Source organism: Pseudophryne corroboree, chromosome 3 (genome assembly GCF_028390025.1).
Source record: "Pseudophryne corroboree isolate aPseCor3 chromosome 3, aPseCor3.hap2, whole genome shotgun sequence".
NCBI classification, from domain to species: domain Eukaryota; kingdom Metazoa; phylum Chordata; class Amphibia; order Anura; family Myobatrachidae; genus Pseudophryne; species Pseudophryne corroboree.
Window position 1 is genome coordinate 140347433 of NC_086446.1, and position 17608 is coordinate 140365040.

The 17608-nt window shown below is 34.8% G+C and overlaps 11 non-coding genes across 11 annotated transcripts; all 11 read left to right on the top strand.

Annotated features, from left to right (window-relative positions):
* Nucleotides 1–3895: 3895 nt before the first annotated feature.
* TRNAS-ACU (transfer RNA serine (anticodon ACU)) lies at nucleotides 3896–3969 on the top strand. The gene has a single exon. It is a non-coding gene; the product is annotated as a tRNA-Ser (tRNA).
* Nucleotides 3970–5059: 1090 nt separating this feature from the next.
* Nucleotides 5060–5133, top strand: TRNAS-ACU (transfer RNA serine (anticodon ACU)). Its single transcript has one exon. It is a non-coding gene; the product is annotated as a tRNA-Ser (tRNA).
* A 1094-nt stretch (nucleotides 5134–6227) lies between these two features.
* Nucleotides 6228–6301, top strand: TRNAS-ACU (transfer RNA serine (anticodon ACU)). Its single transcript has one exon. It is a non-coding gene; the product is annotated as a tRNA-Ser (tRNA).
* A 1095-nt stretch (nucleotides 6302–7396) lies between these two features.
* On the top strand, nucleotides 7397–7470 carry TRNAS-ACU (transfer RNA serine (anticodon ACU)). The gene has a single exon. It is a non-coding gene; the product is annotated as a tRNA-Ser (tRNA).
* Nucleotides 7471–8559: 1089 nt separating this feature from the next.
* On the top strand, nucleotides 8560–8633 carry TRNAS-ACU (transfer RNA serine (anticodon ACU)). The gene has a single exon. It is a non-coding gene; the product is annotated as a tRNA-Ser (tRNA).
* Nucleotides 8634–9727: 1094 nt separating this feature from the next.
* TRNAS-ACU (transfer RNA serine (anticodon ACU)) lies at nucleotides 9728–9801 on the top strand. Its single transcript has one exon. It is a non-coding gene; the product is annotated as a tRNA-Ser (tRNA).
* A 1093-nt stretch (nucleotides 9802–10894) lies between these two features.
* TRNAS-ACU (transfer RNA serine (anticodon ACU)) lies at nucleotides 10895–10968 on the top strand. Its single transcript has one exon. It is a non-coding gene; the product is annotated as a tRNA-Ser (tRNA).
* Nucleotides 10969–12061: 1093 nt separating this feature from the next.
* Nucleotides 12062–12135, top strand: TRNAS-ACU (transfer RNA serine (anticodon ACU)). Its single transcript has one exon. It is a non-coding gene; the product is annotated as a tRNA-Ser (tRNA).
* Nucleotides 12136–13233: 1098 nt separating this feature from the next.
* Nucleotides 13234–13307, top strand: TRNAS-ACU (transfer RNA serine (anticodon ACU)). The gene has a single exon. It is a non-coding gene; the product is annotated as a tRNA-Ser (tRNA).
* Nucleotides 13308–15570: 2263 nt separating this feature from the next.
* Nucleotides 15571–15644, top strand: TRNAS-ACU (transfer RNA serine (anticodon ACU)). The gene has a single exon. It is a non-coding gene; the product is annotated as a tRNA-Ser (tRNA).
* A 1093-nt stretch (nucleotides 15645–16737) lies between these two features.
* Nucleotides 16738–16811, top strand: TRNAS-ACU (transfer RNA serine (anticodon ACU)). The gene has a single exon. It is a non-coding gene; the product is annotated as a tRNA-Ser (tRNA).
* Nucleotides 16812–17608: the final 797 nt, after the last annotated feature.

The window sequence follows — 17608 nt, forward strand, 5'->3', positions numbered from 1 at the left end:
AAAATTTTAAAGCCTCCTGTTAGGCCATCATTTACACGGCATAGCCCTGAATTTTCCAATGCGCAGCTCTTTGCAAAAGAGAGATATTGGCAAGGAAAAGCTGTCTTGTACCTTTGCATTTTTCTCCCAAACGAAGGACACTAGAAAGAAAATTTTAAAGCCTCCTGTTAGGCCATCATCTACATTGCTGTACTCTGCTGCACATGTAAGTGCAAGAGATCCTGAAGCCCTCACTCATCATGGGAAAGTACCAATGTGTTTCTTCGTTGGTTGATGGAAGAAACATTTTACAAAAACTCTCCAGATTATTGACTTTTTAAAGTTTTTCTAGGAAACGTTTTAGATGAATGCTTATTAGCCTTTGTCAGTATGGACTTTTGCAAAGTGTCTCTGTGGCGCAATCAGTTAGTGTGCACGGCTATTAACCAAAAGGTTGGTGGTTCAATCCCACCCAGGGACGTAATTGACCTTGTTATCAGATTTTGGTGATCTTTAAGTAGACAAGTCAAAATTTCAAACGCCCTGTTCTGGTGTAGGGTACCTGGCCTTCTCTGATGTAATCAGAGTTAGATTTGATTCAGTGATTTTATAAAAACAGCTAGGAAGCACAATTTAGCAGTGGGTTGCAGAGAAAAAGAAATATGCTGGCAAAAAAAATCCAATTGAGTGATTAAACAGCTCTTAATTTTCTGGCTTTATTTTTATGCTAACAAATTTGTTCTCTGAAAAGTGTCCACAAAGCCAAGTCTCTGATTAACACCTTTGTAAGGATGGTTTTTCACCTATTATAAAATTAAACTTGCTTCATTGGAAAGGCAGCAAGATGCATCCTCATTTCAATGTCTACTGAAATAATACAGGTTGACACCAGGAAACATTAACGCCACTGCATCCTTGCTGCTTTCTCATGTGGAAGTCTGTTTAATGTGAAAACAAGGTGATATCTAATTAGCACACAGGTAAGGAATTAAGAAAATCTTTATTTAAGGGTGAAAATGTTTCTCACAAAATCGTTGCCCCAATGCATCATTGAAATTCAAGCTGGAAAGATGATTTTAATATATCACTTGTACATTTTGTATTGCTCTTCTGGTGACAATGTAGTTTGTTTTTGTCAATTACCATTTTAATAATAGGGTAAAGAAAATTAAGTGGATTTTTAAAAGAAAACAATACTTTCAATATACTATTAAAACAAATTAAAATGGTAAAAGTTATTGTACTTTAATGAAAAATAAAAGAGCAAAAATATCAATCCCAGTTTTGGATTACTTTAATTAACAAAAAAAAATGCATATAGCAGAGGATAGTTTTAATCTGCCTACCTCTGGGTTATGGGCCCAGCATGCTTCCATTGCAGTACTCTGCTGCACATGTAAGTGCAAGAGATCCTGAAGCACTCACTCATCATGGGAAAGTACCAATGTGTTTCTTCGTTGGTGGATGGAAGAAACATCTTACAAAAACTCTCCAGATTATTGACTTTTTAAAGTTTTTCTAGGAAACGTTTTAGATGAATGCTTATTAGCCTTTGTCAGTATGTACTTTTGCAAAGTGTCTCTGTGGCGCAATCAGTTAGTGTGTACGGCTATAAACCAAAAGGTTGGTGGTTCAATCCCACCCAGGGACGTAATTGACCTTGTTATCAGATTTTGGTGATCTTTAAGTAGACAAGTCAAAATTTCAAACCCCCTCTTATGGTGTAGGGTACCTGGCCTTCTCTGATGTAATCAGAGTTAGATTTGATTCAGTGATTTTATAAAAACAGCTAGGAAGCACAATTTAGCAGTGAGTTGCAGAGAAAAAGAAATATGCTGGCAAAAAAATCCAATTGAGTGATTAAACAGCTCTTAATTTTCTGGCTTTATTTTTATGCTAACAAATTTGTTCTCTGAAAAGTGTCGACAAAGCCAAGTCTCTGATTAACACCTTTGTAGGGATGGTTTTTCACCTATTACTAAATTAAACTTGCTTCATTGGAAAGGCAGCAAGATGCATCCTCATTTCAATGTCTACTGAAATAATACGGGTTGATACCAGGAAACATTAATGCCACTGCATCCTTGCTGATTTCTCATGTGGAAGTCTGTTTAATGTGAAAACAAGGTGATATCTAATTAGCACACAGGTAAGGAATTAAGAAAATCTTTATTTAAGGGTGAAGATGTTTCTCACAAAATCGTTGCCCCAATGCATCATTGAAATTCAAGCTGGAAAGATGATTTTAATATATCACTTGTACATTTTGTATTGCTCTTCTGGTGACAATGTAGTTTGTTTTTGTCAATTACCATTTTAATAATAGGGTAAAGAAAATTAAGTGGCTTTTTAAAAGAAAACAATACTTTCAATATACTATTAAAACAAATTAAAATGGTAAAAGTTATTGTACTTTAATGAAAAATAAAAGAGCAAAAATATCAATCCCAGTTTTGGATTACTTTAATTAACAAAAAAAAAATGCATATAGCAGAGGATAGTTTTAATCTGCCTACCTCTGGGTTATGGGCCCAGCATGCTTCCATTGCAGTACTCTGCTGCACATGTAAGTGCAAGAGATCCTGAAGCACTCACTCATCATGGGAAAGTACCAATGTGTTTCTTCGTTGGTGGATGGAAGAAACATCTTACAAAAACTCTCCAGATTACTGACTTTTTAAAGTTTTTCTAGGAAACGTTTTAGATGAATGCTTATTAGCCTTTGTCAGTATCCACTTTTGCAAAGTGTCTCTGTGGTGCAATCAGTTAGTGTGTTTGGCTACTAACCAAAAGGTTGGTGGTTCAATCCCACCCAGGGATGTAAGTGACCTTGTGATCAGGTTTTGGTGATCTTTAAGTGGACAAGTCAAAATTTCAAACCCCCTGTTATGATGTAGGGTACCTGGCCTTCTCTGATGTAATCAGAGTTAGATTTGATTAAGTGATTTTATAAAAAACAGCTAGGAAGCACAATTTAGCAGTGGGTTGCAGAGAAAAAAAATATGCTGGCAGAAAAATCCAATTGAGTGATTAAACAGCTCTTCATTTTCTGGCTTTATTTTTATGCTAACAAATTTGTTCTCTGAAAAGTGTCCACAAAGCCAAGTCTCTGATGAACACCTATGTAAGGATGGTTTTTCACCTATTACTAAATTAAACTTGCTTCATTGGAAAGGCAGCAAGATGCATCCTCATTTCAATGTCTACTGAAATAATACAGGTTGACACCAGGAAACATTAACGCCACTGCATCCTTGCTGCTTTCTCATGTAGAAGTCTGTTTAATGTGAAAACAAGGTGATATCTAATTAGCACACAGGTAAGGAATTAAGAAAATCTTTATTTAAGGGTGAAGATGTTTCTCACAAAATCGTTGCCCCAATGCATCATTGAAATTCAAGCTGGAAAGATGATTTTAATATATCACTTGTACATTTTGTATTGCTCTTCTGGTGACAATGTAGTTTGTTTTTGTCAATTACCATTTTAATAATAGGGTAAAGAAAATTAAGTGGATTTTTGAAAGAAAACAATACTGTCAATATACTATTAAAACAAATTAAAATGGTAAAAGTTATTGTACTTTAAGTAAACATAAAATAGCTAACATATCAATCCCAGTTTTGGATTACTTTAATTAACAAAAAAAATGCATATAGCAGAGGATAGTTTCAATCTGCCTACCTCTGGGTAATGGGCCCAGCATGCTTCCATTGCAGTACTCTGCTGCACATGTAAGTGCAAGAGATCCTGAAGCACTCACTCATCATGGGAAAGTACCAATGTGTTTCTTCGTTGGTTGATTTAAGAAAATTCTTACAAAAACTCTCCAGATTATTGACTTTTTAAAGTTTTTCTAGGAAACGTTCTAGATGAATGCTTATGAGCCTTTGTCAGGATGTACTTTTTGCAAAGTGTCTCTGTGGCGCAATCGGTTAGTGTGTCTGGCTACTAACCAAAAGGTTGGTGGTTCAATCCCACCCAGGGACATAATTGACCTTGTGATCAGGTTTTGGTGATCTTTAAGTAGACAAGTCAAAATTTCAAACCCCATTTTATGGTGTAGGGTACCTGGCCTTCTCTGATGTAATCAGAGTTAGATTTGATTCAGTGATTTTATAAAAAACAGCTAGGAAGCACAATTTAGCAATGGGTTGCAGAGAAAAAAAATATGCTGGCAGAAAAATCCAATTGAGTGATTAAACAGCTCTTCATTTTCTGCCTTTATTTTTATGCTAACAAATTTGTTCTCTAAAAGTGTCCACAAAGCCAAGTCTCTGATTAACACCTTTGTAGGGATGGTTTTTCACCTATAACTAAATTAAACTTGCTTCATTGGAAAGGCAGCAAGATGCATCCTCATTTCAATGTCTACTGAAATAATACAGGTTGACACCAGGAAACATAAAACGCCACTGCATCCTTGCTGCTTTCTCATGTAGAAGTCTGTTTAATGTGAAAACAAGGTGATATCTAATTAGCACACAGGTAAGGAATTAAGAAAATCTTTATTTAAGGGTGAAGATGTTTCTCACAAAATCGTTGTTCCAATGCATCATTGAAATTCAAGCTGGAAAGATGATTTTAATATATCACTTGTACATTTTGTATTGCTCTTCTGGTGACAATGTAGTTTGTTTTTGTCAATTACCCTTTTAATAATAGGGTAAAGAAAATTAAGTGGATTTTTTAAAGAAAACTATACTGTCAATACACTATTAAAACAAATTAAAATGGTAAAAGTTATTGTACTTTAAGTAAAAATAAAAGAGCTAAAATATCAATCCCAGTGTTGGATTACTTTAATAAAAAAAATGCATATAGCAGAGGATAGTTTTAATCTGCCTACCTCTGGGTTATGGGCCCAGCATGCTTCCATTGCAGTACTCTGCTGCACATGTAAGTGCAAGAGATCCTGAAGCACTCACTCATCATGGGAAAGTACCAATGTGTTTCTTCATTGGTTGATGGAAGAAACATCTTACAAAAACTCTCCAGATTATTGACTTTTTAAAGTTTTTCTAGGAAACGTTCTAGATGAATGCTTATTAGCCTTTGTCAGTACCCACTTTTGCAAAGTGTCTCTGTGGTGCAATCAGTTAGTGTGTTTGGCTACTAACCAAAAGGTTGGTGGTTCAATCCCACCCAGGGACATAATTGACCTTGTTATCAGATTTTGGTGATCTTTAAGTAGACAAGTCAAAATTTCAAACCCCCTCTTATGGTGTAGAGTACCTGGCCTTCTCTGATGTAATCAGAGTTAGATTTGATTCAGTGATTTTATAAAAACAGCTAGGAAGCACAATTTAGCAGTGAGTTGCAGAGAAAAAGAAATATGCTGGCAAAAAAATCCAATTGAGTGATTAAACAGCTCTTAATTTTCTGGCTTTATTTTTATGCTAACAAATTTGTTCTCTGAAAAGTGTCGACAAAGCCAAGTCTCTGATTAACACCTTTGTAGGGATGGTTTTTCACCTATTACTAAATTAAACTTGCTTCATTGGAAAGGCAGCAAGATGCATCCTCATTTCAATGTCTACTGAAATAATACGGGTTGATACCAGGAAACATTAATGCCACTGCATCCTTGCTGATTTCTCATGTGGAAGTCTGTTTAATGTGAAAACAAGGTGATATCTAATTAGCACACAGGTAAGGAATTAAGAAAATCTTTATTTAAGGGTGAAGATGTTTCTCACAAAATCGTTGCCCCAATGCATCATTGAAATTCAAGCTGGAAAGATGATTTTAATATATCACTTGTACATTTTGTACTGCTCTTCTGGTGACAATGTAGTTTGTTTTTGTCAATTACCATTTTAATAATAGGGTAAAGAAAATTAAGTGGCTTTTTAAAAGAAAACAATACTTTCAATATACTATTAAAACAAATTAAAATGGTAAAAGTTATTGTACTTTAATGAAAAATAAAAGAGCAAAAATATCAATCCCAGTTTTGGATTACTTTAATTAACAAAAAAAATGCATATAGCAGAGGATAGTTTTAATCTGCCTACCTCTGGGTTATGGGCCCAGCATGCTTCCATTGCAGTACTCTGCTGCACATGTAAGTGCAAGAGATCCTGAAGCACTCACTCATCATGGGAAAGTACCAATGTGTTTCTTCGTTGGTGGATGGAAGAAACATCTTACAAAAACTCTCCAGATTACTGACTTTTTAAAGTTTTTCTAGGAAACGTTTTAGATGAATGCTTATTAGCCTTTGTCAGTATCCACTTTTGCAAAGTGTCTCTGTGGCGCAATCAGTTAGTGTGTTTGGCTACTAACCAAAAGGTTGGTGGTTCAATTCCACCCAGGGATGTAAGTGACCTTGTGATCAGGTTTTGGTGATCTTTAAGTGGACAAGTCAAAATTTCAAACCCCCTGTTATGATGTAGGGTACCTGGCCTTCTCTGATGTAATCAGAGTTAGATTTGATTAAGTGATTTTATAAAAAACAGCTAGGAAGCACAATTTAGCAGTGGGTTGCAGAGAAAAAAAATATGCTGGCAGAAAAATCCAATTGAGTGATTAAACAGCTCTTCATTTTCTGGCTTTATTTTTATGCTAACAAATTTGTTCTCTGAAAAGTGTCCACAAAGCCAAGTCTCTGATGAACACCTATGTAAGGATGGTTTTTCACCTATTACTAAATTAAACTTGCTTCATTGGAAAGGCAGCAAGATGCATCCTCATTTCAATGTCTACTGAAATAATACAGGTTGACACCAGGAAACATTAACGCCAATGCATCCTTGCTGCTTTCTCATGTGGAAGTCTGTTTAATGTGAAAACAAGGTGATATCTAATTAGCACACAGGTAAGGAATTAAGAAAATCTTTATTTAAGGGTGAAGATGTTTCTCACAAAATCGTTGCCCCAATGCATCATTGAAATTCAAGCTGGAAAGATGATTTTAATATATCACTTGTACATTTTGTATTGCTCTTCTGGTGACAATGTAGTTTGTTTTTGTCAATTACCATTTTAATAATAGGGTAAAGAAAATTAAGTGGATTTTTGAAAGAAAACAATACTGTCAATATACTATTAAAACAAATTAAAATGGTAAAAGTTATTGTACTTTAAGTAAACATAAAATAGCTAACATATCAATCCCAGTTTTGGATTACTTTAATTAACAAAAAAAATGCATATAGCAGAGGATAGTTTCAATCTGCCTACCTCTGGGTAATGGGCCCAGCATGCTTCCATTGCAGTACTCTGCTGCACATGTAAGTGCAAGAGATCCTGAAGCACTCACTCATCATGGGAAAGTACCAATGTGTTTCTTCGTTGGTTGATTTAAGAAAATTCTTACAAAAACTCTCCAGATTATTGACTTTTTAAAGTTTTTCTAGGAAACGTTCTAGATGAATGCTTATGAGCCTTTGTCAGGATGTACTTTTTGCAAAGTGTCTCTGTGGCGCAATCGGTTAGTGTGTCTGGCTACTAACCAAAAGGTTGGTGGTTCAATCCCACCCAGGGACATAATTGACCTTGTGATCAGGTTTTGGTGATCTTTAAGTAGACAAGTCAAAATTTCAAACCCCATTTTATGGTGTAGGGTACCTGGCCTTCTCTGATGTAATCAGAGTTAGATTTGATTCAGTGATTTTATAAAAAACAGCTAGGAAGCACAATTTAGCAATGGGTTGCAGAGAAAAAAATATGCTGGCAGAAAAATCCAATTGAGTGATTAAACAGCTCTTCATTTTCTGCCTTTATTTTTATGCTAACAAATTTGTTCTCTAAAAGTGTCCACAAAGCCAAGTCTCTGATTAACACCTTTGTAGGGATGGTTTTTCACCTATAACTAAATTAAACTTGCTTCATTGGAAAGGCAGCAAGATGCATCCTCATTTCAATGTCTACTGAAATAATACAGGTTGACACCAGGAAACATAAAACGCCACTGCATCCTTGCTGCTTTCTCATGTAGAAGTCTGTTTAATGTGAAAACAAGGTGATATCTAATTAGCACACAGGTAAGGAATTAAGAAAATCTTTATTTAAGGGTGAAGATGTTTCTCACAAAATCGTTGTTCCAATGCATCATTGAAATTCAAGCTGGAAAGATGATTTTAATATATCACTTGTACATTTTGTATTGCTCTTCTGGTGACAATGTAGTTTGTTTTTGTCAATTACCCTTTTAATAATAGGGTAAAGAAAATTAAGTGGATTTTTTAAAGAAAACTATACTGTCAATACACTATTAAAACAAATTAAAATGGTAAAAGTTATTGTACTTTAAGTAAAAATAAAAGAGCTAAAATATCAATCCCAGTGTTGGATTACTTTAATAAAAAAAATGCATATAGCAGAGGATAGTTTTAATCTGCCTACCTCTGGGTTATGGGCCCAGCATGCTTCCATTGCAGTACTCTGCTGCACATGTAAGTGCAAGAGATCCTGAAGCACTCACTCATCATGGGAAAGTACCAATGTGTTTCTTCATTGGTTGATGGAAGAAACATCTTACAAAAACTCTCCAGATTATTGACTTTTTAAAGTTTTTCTAGGAAACGTTCTAGATGAATGCTTATTAGCCTTTGTCAGTACCCGCTTTTGCAAAGTGTCTCTGTGGTGCAATCAGTTAGTGTGTTTGGCTACTAACCAAAAGGTTGGTGGTTCAATCCCACCCAGGGACATAATTGACCTTGTTATCAGATTTTGGTGATCTTTAAGTAGACAAGTCAAAATTTCAAACCCCCTCTTATGGTGTAGAGTACCTGGCCTTCTCTGATGTAATCAGAGTTAGATTTGATTCAGTGATTTTATAAAAACAGCTAGGAAGCACAATTTAGCAGTGAGTTGCAGAGAAAAAGAAATATGCTGGCAAAAAAATCCAATTGAGTGATTAAACAGCTCTTAATTTTCTGGCTTTATTTTTATGCTAACAAATTTGTTCTCTGAAAAGTGTCGACAAAGCCAAGTCTCTGATTAACACCTTTGTAGGGATGGTTTTTCACCTATTACTAAATTAAACTTGCTTCATTGGAAAGGCAGCAAGATGCATCCTCATTTCAATGTCTACTGAAATAATACGGGTTGATACCAGGAAACATTAATGCCACTGCATCCTTGCTGATTTCTCATGTGGAAGTCTGTTTAATGTGAAAACAAGGTGATATCTAATTAGCACACAGGTAAGGAATTAAGAAAATCTTTATTTAAGGGTGAAGATGTTTCTCACAAAATCGTTGCCCCAATGCATCATTGAAATTCAAGCTGGAAAGATGATTTTAATATATCACTTGTACATTTTGTACTGCTCTTCTGGTGACAATGTAGTTTGTTTTTGTCAATTACCATTTTAATAATAGGGTAAAGAAAATTAAGTGGCTTTTTAAAAGAAAACAATACTTTCAATATACTATTAAAACAAATTAAAATGGTAAAAGTTATTGTACTTTAATGAAAAATAAAAGAGCAAAAATATCAATCCCAGTTTTGGATTACTTTAATTAACAAAAAAAATGCATATAGCAGAGGATAGTTTTAATCTGCCTACCTCTGGGTTATGGGCCCAGCATGCTTCCATTGCAGTACTCTGCTGCACATGTAAGTGCAAGAGATCCTGAAGCACTCACTCATCATGGGAAAGTACCAATGTGTTTCTTCGTTGGTGGATGGAAGAAACATCTTACAAAAACTCTCCAGATTACTGACTTTTTAAAGTTTTTCTAGGAAACGTTTTAGATGAATGCTTATTAGCCTTTGTCAGTATCCACTTTTGCAAAGTGTCTCTGTGGCGCAATCAGTTAGTGTGTTTGGCTACTAACCAAAAGGTTGGTGGTTCAATTCCACCCAGGGATGTAAGTGACCTTGTGATCAGGTTTTGGTGATCTTTAAGTGGACAAGTCAAAATTTCAAACCCCCTGTTATGATGTAGGGTACCTGGCCTTCTCTGATGTAATCAGAGTTAGATTTGATTAAGTGATTTTATAAAAAACAGCTAGGAAGCACAATTTAGCAGTGGGTTGCAGAGAAAAAAAATATGCTGGCAGAAAAATCCAATTGAGTGATTAAACAGCTCTTCATTTTCTGGCTTTATTTTTATGCTAACAAATTTGTTCTCTGAAAAGTGTCCACAAAGCCAAGTCTCTGATGAACACCTATGTAAGGATGGTTTTTCACCTATTACTAAATTAAACTTGCTTCATTGGAAAGGCAGCAAGATGCATCCTCATTTCAATGTCTACTGAAATAATACAGGTTGACACCAGGAAACATTAACGCCAATGCATCCTTGCTGCTTTCTCATGTGGAAGTCTGTTTAATGTGAAAACAAGGTGATATCTAATTAGCACACAGGTAAGGAATTAAGAAAATCTTTATTTAAGGGTGAAGATGTTTCTCACAAAATCGTTGCCCCAATGCATCATTGAAATTCAAGCTGGAAAGATGATTTTAATATATCACTTGTACATTTTGTATTGCTCTTCTGGTTACAATGTAGTTTGTTTTTGTCAATTACCATTTTAATAATAGGGTAAAGAAAATTAAGTGGATTTTTGAAAGAAAACAATACTGTCAATATACTATTAAAACAAATTAAAATGGTAAAAGTTATTGTACTTTAAGTAAACATAAAATAGCTAACATCAATCCCAGTTTTGGATTACTTTAATTAACAAAAAAAATGCATATAACAGAAAATAGTTTCAATCTGCCTACCTCTGGGTAATGGGCCCAGCATGCTTCCATTGCAGTACTCTGCTGCACATGTAAGTGCAAGAGATCCTGAAGCACTCACTCATCATGGGAAAGTACCAATGTGTTTCTTCGTTGGTTGATTTAAGAAAATTCTTACAAAAACTCTCCAGATTATTGACTTTTTAAAGTTTTTCTAGGAAACGTTCTAGATGAATGCTTATTAGCCTTTGTCAGTATGTAATTTTTGCAAAGTGTCTCTGTGGCGCAATCGGTTAGTGTGTCTGGCTACTAACCAAAAGGTTGGTGGTTCAATCCCACCCAGGGACATAATTGACCTTGTGATCAGGTTTTGGTGATCTTTAAGTAGACAAGTCAAAATTTCAAACCCCATTTTATGGTGTAGGGTACCTGGCCTTCTCTGATGTAATCAGAGTTAGATTTGATTCAGTGATTTTATAAAAAACAGATAGGAAGCACAATTTAGCAGTGGGTTGCAGAGAAAAAGAAATATGCTGGCAAAAAAAATCCAATTGAGTGATTAAACAGCTCTTCATTTTCTGGCTTTATTTTTATGCTAACAAATTTGTTCTCTAAAAGTGTCCACAAAGCCAAGTCTCTGATTAACACCTTTGTAGGGATGGTTTTTCACCTATAACTAAATTAAACTTGCTTCATTGGAAAGGCAGCAAGATGCATCCTCATTTCAATGTCTACTGAAATAATACAGGTTGACACCAGGAAACATTAACGCCACTGCATCCTTGCTGCTTTCTCATGTAGAAGTCTGTTTAATGTGAAAACAAGGTGATATCTAATTAGCACACAGGTAAGGAATTAAGAAAATCTTTATTTAAGGGTGAAGATGTTTCTCACAAAATCGTTGCCCCAATGCATCATTGAAATTCAAGCTGGAAAGATGATTTTAATATATCACTTGTACATTTTGTATTGCTCTTCTGGTGACAATGTAGTTTGTTTTTGTCAATTACCCTTTTAATAATAGGGTAAAGAAAATTAAGTGGATTTTTTTAAGAAAACTATAATGTCAATACACTATTAAAACAAATTAAAATGGTAAAAGTTATTGTACTTTAAGTAAAAATAAAAGAGCTAAAATATCAATCCCAGTTTTGGATTACTTTAATTAAAAAAAAATGCATATAGCAGAGGATAGTTTTAATCTGCCTACCTCTGGGTTATGGGCCCAGCATGCTTCCATTGCAGTACTCTGCTGCACATGTAAGTGCAAGAGATCCTGAAGCACTCACTCATCATGGGAAAGTACCAATGTGTTTCTTCGTTGGTTGATCTAAGAAACATCTTACAAAAACTCTCCAGATTATTGACTTTTTAAAGTTTTTCTAGGAAACGTTCTAGATGAATGCTTATTAGCCTTTGTCAGTATCCACTTTTGCAAAGTGTCTCTGTGGTGCAATCAGTTAGTGTGTTTGGCTACTAACCAAAAGGTTGGTGGTTCAATCCCACCCAGGGACATAATTGACCTTGTGATCAGGTTTTGGTGATCTTTAAGTAGACAAGTCAAAATTTCAAAAACCCCTTTTATGTTGTAGGGTACCTGGCCTTCTCTGATGTAATCAGAGTTAGATTTGATTCAGTGATTTTATAAAAAACAGCTAGGAAGCACAATTTAGCAGTGGGTTGCAGAGAAAAAGAAATATGCTGGCAAAAAAAATCCAATTGAGTGATTAAACAGCTCTTAATTTTCTGGCTTTATTTTTATGCTAACAAATTTGTTCTCTGAAAAGTGTCCACAAAGCCAAGTCTCTGATTAACACCTTTGTATGGATGGTTTTTAACCTATTACTAAATTAAACTTGCTTCATTGGAAAGGCAGCAAGATGCATCCTCATTTCAATGTCTACTGAAATAATACAGGTTGACACCAGGAAACATTAACGCCACTGCATCCTTGCTGCTTTCTCATGTGGAAGTCTGTTTAATGTGAAAACAAGGTGATATCTAATTAGCACACAGGTAAGGAATTAAGAAAATCTTTATTTAAGGGTGAAAATGTTTCTCACAAAATCGTTGCCCCAATGCATCATTGAAATTCAAGCTGGAAAGATGATTTTAATATATCACTTGTACATTTTGTATTGCTCTTCTGGTGACAATGTAGTTTGTTTTTGTCAATTACCATTTTAATAATAGGGTAAAGAAAATTAAGTGGATTTTTGAAAGAAAACTATACTGTCAATATACTATTAAAACAAATTAAAATGGTAAAAGTTATTGTACTTTAAGTAAAAATAAAAGAGCAAAAATATCAATCCCAGTTTTGATTACTTAAATTAACAAAAAAAAATGCATATAGCAAAGGATAGTTTCAATCTGCCTACCTCTGGGTTATGGGCCCAGCATGCTTCCATTGCAGTACTCTGCTGCACATGTAAGTGCAAGAGATCCTGAAGCACTCACTCATCATGGGAAAGTACCAATGTGTTTCTTGGTTGGTTGATGGGAGAAACATCTTACAAAAACTCTCCAGATTATTGACTTTTTAAAGTTTTTCTAGGAAACGTTCTAGATGTATGCTTATTAGCCTTTGTCAGGATGTACTTTTTACAAAGTATCTCTGTGGCGCAATCGGTTAGTGTGTCTGGCTACTAACCAAAAGGTTGGTGGTTCAATCCCACCCAGGGACGTAATTGACATTGTTATCAGATTTTGGTGATCTTTAAGTAGACAAGTCAAAATTTCAAACCCCCTGTTATGGTGTAGGGTACCTGGCCTTCTCTGATGTAATCAGAGTTAGATTTGATTCAGTGATTTTATAAAAACAGATAGGAAGCACAATTTAGCAGTGGGTTGCAGAGAAAAAGAAATATGCTGGCAAAAAAAATCCAATTGAGTGATTAAACAGCTCTTCATTTTCTGGCTTTATTTTTATGCTAACAAATTTGTTCTCTGAAAAGTGTCCACAAAGCCAAGTCTCTGATTAACACCTTTGTAGGGATCGTTTTTCACCTATTACTAAATTAAACTTGCTTCATTGGAAAGGCAGCAAGATGCATCCTCATTTCAATGTCTACTGAAATAATACAGGTTGACACCAGGAAACATTAACGCCACTGCATCCTTGCTGCTTTCTCATGTGGAAGTCTGTTTAATGTGAAAACAAGGTGATATCTAATTAGCACACAGGTAAGGAATTAAGAAAATCTTTATTTAAGGGTGAAGATGTTTCTCACAAAATCGTTGCCCCAATGCATCATTGAAATTCAAGCTGGAAAGATGATTTTAATATATCACTTGTACATTTTGTATTGCTCTTCTGGTGACAATGTAGTTTGTTTTTGTCAATTACCCTTTTAATAATAGGGTAAAGAAAATTAAGTGGATTTTTTAAAGAAAACTATACTGTCAATATACTATTCAAACAAATTAAAATGGTAAAAGTTATTGTACTTCAAGTAAAAATAAAAGAGCAAAAATATCAATCCCAGTTTTGATTACTTAAATTAACAAAAAAAATGCATATAGCAAAGGATAGTTTCAATCTGCCTACCTCTGGGTTATGGGCCCAGCATGCTTCCATTGCAGTACTCTGCTGCACATGTAAGTGCAAGAGATCCTGAAGCACTCACTCATCATGGGAAAGTACCAATGTGTTTCTTCATTGGTTGATGGAAGAAACATCTTACAAAAACTCTCCAGATTATTGACTCTTTAAAGATTTTCTAGGATACGTTCTAGATGTATGCTTATTAGACTTTGTCAGTATGTACTTTTTGCAAAGTGTCTCTGTGGCGCAATCGGTTAGTATGTCCGGCTACTATCAAAAAGGTTGGTGGTTCAATCCCAACCAGGGACATAATTGACCTTGTTATCAGATTTTGGTGATCTTTAAGTAGACAAGTCAAAATTTCAAACCCCCTGTTATGGTGTAGGGTACCTGGCCTTCTCTGATGTAATCAGAGTTAGATTTGATTCAGTGATTTTATAAAAACAGCTAGGAAGCACAATTTAGCAGTGAGTTGCAGAGAAAAAGAAATATGCTGGCAAAAAAATCCAATTGAGTGATTAAACAGCTCTTAATTTTCTGGCTTTATTTTTATGCTAACAAATTTGTTCTCTGAAAAGTGTCGACAAAGCCAAGTCTCTGATTAACACCTTTGTAGGGATGGTTTTTCACCTATTACTAAATTAAACTTGCTTAATTGGAAAGGCAGCAAGATGCATCCTCATTTCAATGTCTACTGAAATAATACGGGTTGATACCAGGAAACATTAATGCCACTGCATCCTTGCTGATTTCTCATGTGGAAGTCTGTTTAATGTGAAAACAAGGTGATATCTAATTAGCACACAGGTAAGGAATTAAGAAAATCTTTATTTAAGGGTGAAGATGTTTCTCACAAAATCGTTGCCCCAATGCATCATTGAAATTCAAGCTGGAAAGATGATTTTAATATATCACTTGTACATTTTGTACTGCTCTTCTGGTGACAATGTAGTTTGTTTTTGTCAATTACCATTTTAATAATAGGGTAAAGAAAATTAAGTGGCTTTTTAAAAGAAAACAATACTTTCAATATACTATTAAAACAAATTAAAATGGTAAAAGTTATTGTACTTTAATGAAAAATAAAAGAGCAAAAATATCAATCCCAGTTTTGGATTACTTTAATTAACAAAAAAAATGCATATAGCAGAGGATAGTTTTAATCTGCCTACCTCTGGGTTATGGGCCCAGCATGCTTCCATTGCAGTACTCTGCTGCACATGTAAGTGCAAGAGATCCTGAAGCACTCACTCATCATGGGAAAGTACCAATGTGTTTCTTCGTTGGTGGATGGAAGAAACATCTTACAAAAACTCTCCAGATTACTGACTTTTTAAAGTTTTTCTAGGAAACGTTTTAGATGAATGCTTATTAGCCTTTGTCAGTATCCACTTTTGCAAAGTGTCTCTGTGGCGCAATCAGTTAGTGTGTTTGGCTACTAACCAAAAGGTTGGTGGTTCAATTCCACCCAGGGATGTAAGTGACCTTGTGATCAGGTTTTGGTGATCTTTAAGTGGACAAGTCAAAATTTCAAACCCCCTGTTATGATGTAGGGTACCTGGCCTTCTCTGATGTAATCAGAGTTAGATTTGATTAAGTGATTTTATAAAAAACAGCTAGGAAGCACAATTTAGCAGTGGGTTGCAGAGAAAAAAAATATGCTGGCAGAAAAATCCAATTGAGTGATTAAACAGCTCTTCATTTTCTGGCTTTATTTTTATGCTAACAAATTTGTTCTCTGAAAAGTGTCCACAAAGCCAAGTCTCTGATGAACACCTATGTAAGGATGGTTTTTCACCTATTACTAAATTAAACTTGCTTCATTGGAAAGGCAGCAAGATGCATCCTCATTTCAATGTCTACTGAAATAATACAGGTTGACACCAGGAAACATTAACGCCAATGCATCCTTGCTGCTTTCTCATGTGGAAGTCTGTTTAATGTGAAAACAAGGTGATATCTAATTAGCACACAGGTAAGGAATTAAGAAAATCTTTATTTAAGGGTGAAGATGTTTCTCACAAAATCGTTGCCCCAATGCATCATTGAAATTCAAGCTGGAAAGATGATTTTAATATATCACTTGTACATTTTGTATTGCTCTTCTGGTTACAATGTAGTTTGTTTTTGTCAATTACCATTTTAATAATAGGGTAAAGAAAATTAAGTGGATTTTTGAAAGAAAACAATACTGTCAATATACTATTAAAACAAATTAAAATGGTAAAAGTTATTGTACTTTAAGTAAACATAAAATAGCTAACATCAATCCCAGTTTTGGATTACTTTAATTAACAAAAAAAATGCATATAGCAGAAAATAGTTTCAATCTGCCTACCTCTGGGTAATGGGCCCAGCATGCTTCCATTGCAGTACTCTGCTGCACATGTAAGTGCAAGAGATCCTGAAGCACTCACTCATCATGGGAAAGTACCAATGTGTTTCTTCGTTGGTTGATTTAAGAAAATTCTTACAAAAACTCTCCAGATTATTGACTTTTTAAAGTTTTTCTAGGAAACGTTCTAGATGAATGCTTATTAGCCTTTGTCAGTATGTAATTTTTGCAAAGTGTCTCTGTGGCGCAATCGGTTAGTGTGTCTGGCTACTAACCAAAAGGTTGGTGGTTCAATCCCACCCAGGGACATAATTGACCTTGTGATCAGGTTTTGGTGATCTTTAAGTAGACAAGTCAAAATTTCAAACCCCATTTTATGGTGTAGGGTACCTGGCCTTCTCTGATGTAATCAGAGTTAGATTTGATTCAGTGATTTTATAAAAAACAGCTAGGAAGCACAATTTAGCAATGGATTGCAGAGAAAAAAAATATGCTGGCAGAAAAATCCAATTGAGTGATTAAACAGCTCTTCATTTTCTGGCTTTATTTTTATGCTAACAAATTTGTTCTCTAAAAGTGTCCACAAAGCCAAGTCTCTGATTAACACCTTTGTAGGGATGGTTTTTCACCTATAACTAAATTAAACTTGCTTCATTGGAAAGGCAGCAAGATGCATCCTCATTTCAATGTCTACTGAAATAATACAGGTTGACACCAGGAAACATTAACGCCACTGCATCCTTGCTGCTTTCTCATGTAGAAGTCTGTTTAATGTGAAAACAAGGTGATATCTAATTAGCACACAGGTAAGGAATTAAGAAAATCTTTATTTAAGGGTGAAGATGTTTCTCACAAAATCGTTGCCCCAATGCATCATTGAAATTCAAGCTGGAAAGATGATTTTAATATATCACTTGTACATTTTGTATTGCTCTTCTGGTGACAATGTAGTTTGTTTTTGTCAATTACCCTTTTAATAATAGGGTAAAGAAAATTAAGTGGATTTTTTTAAGAAAACTATAATGTCAATACACTATTAAAACAAATTAAAATGGTAAAAGTTATTGTACTTTAAGTAAAAATAAAAGAGCTAAAATATCAATCCC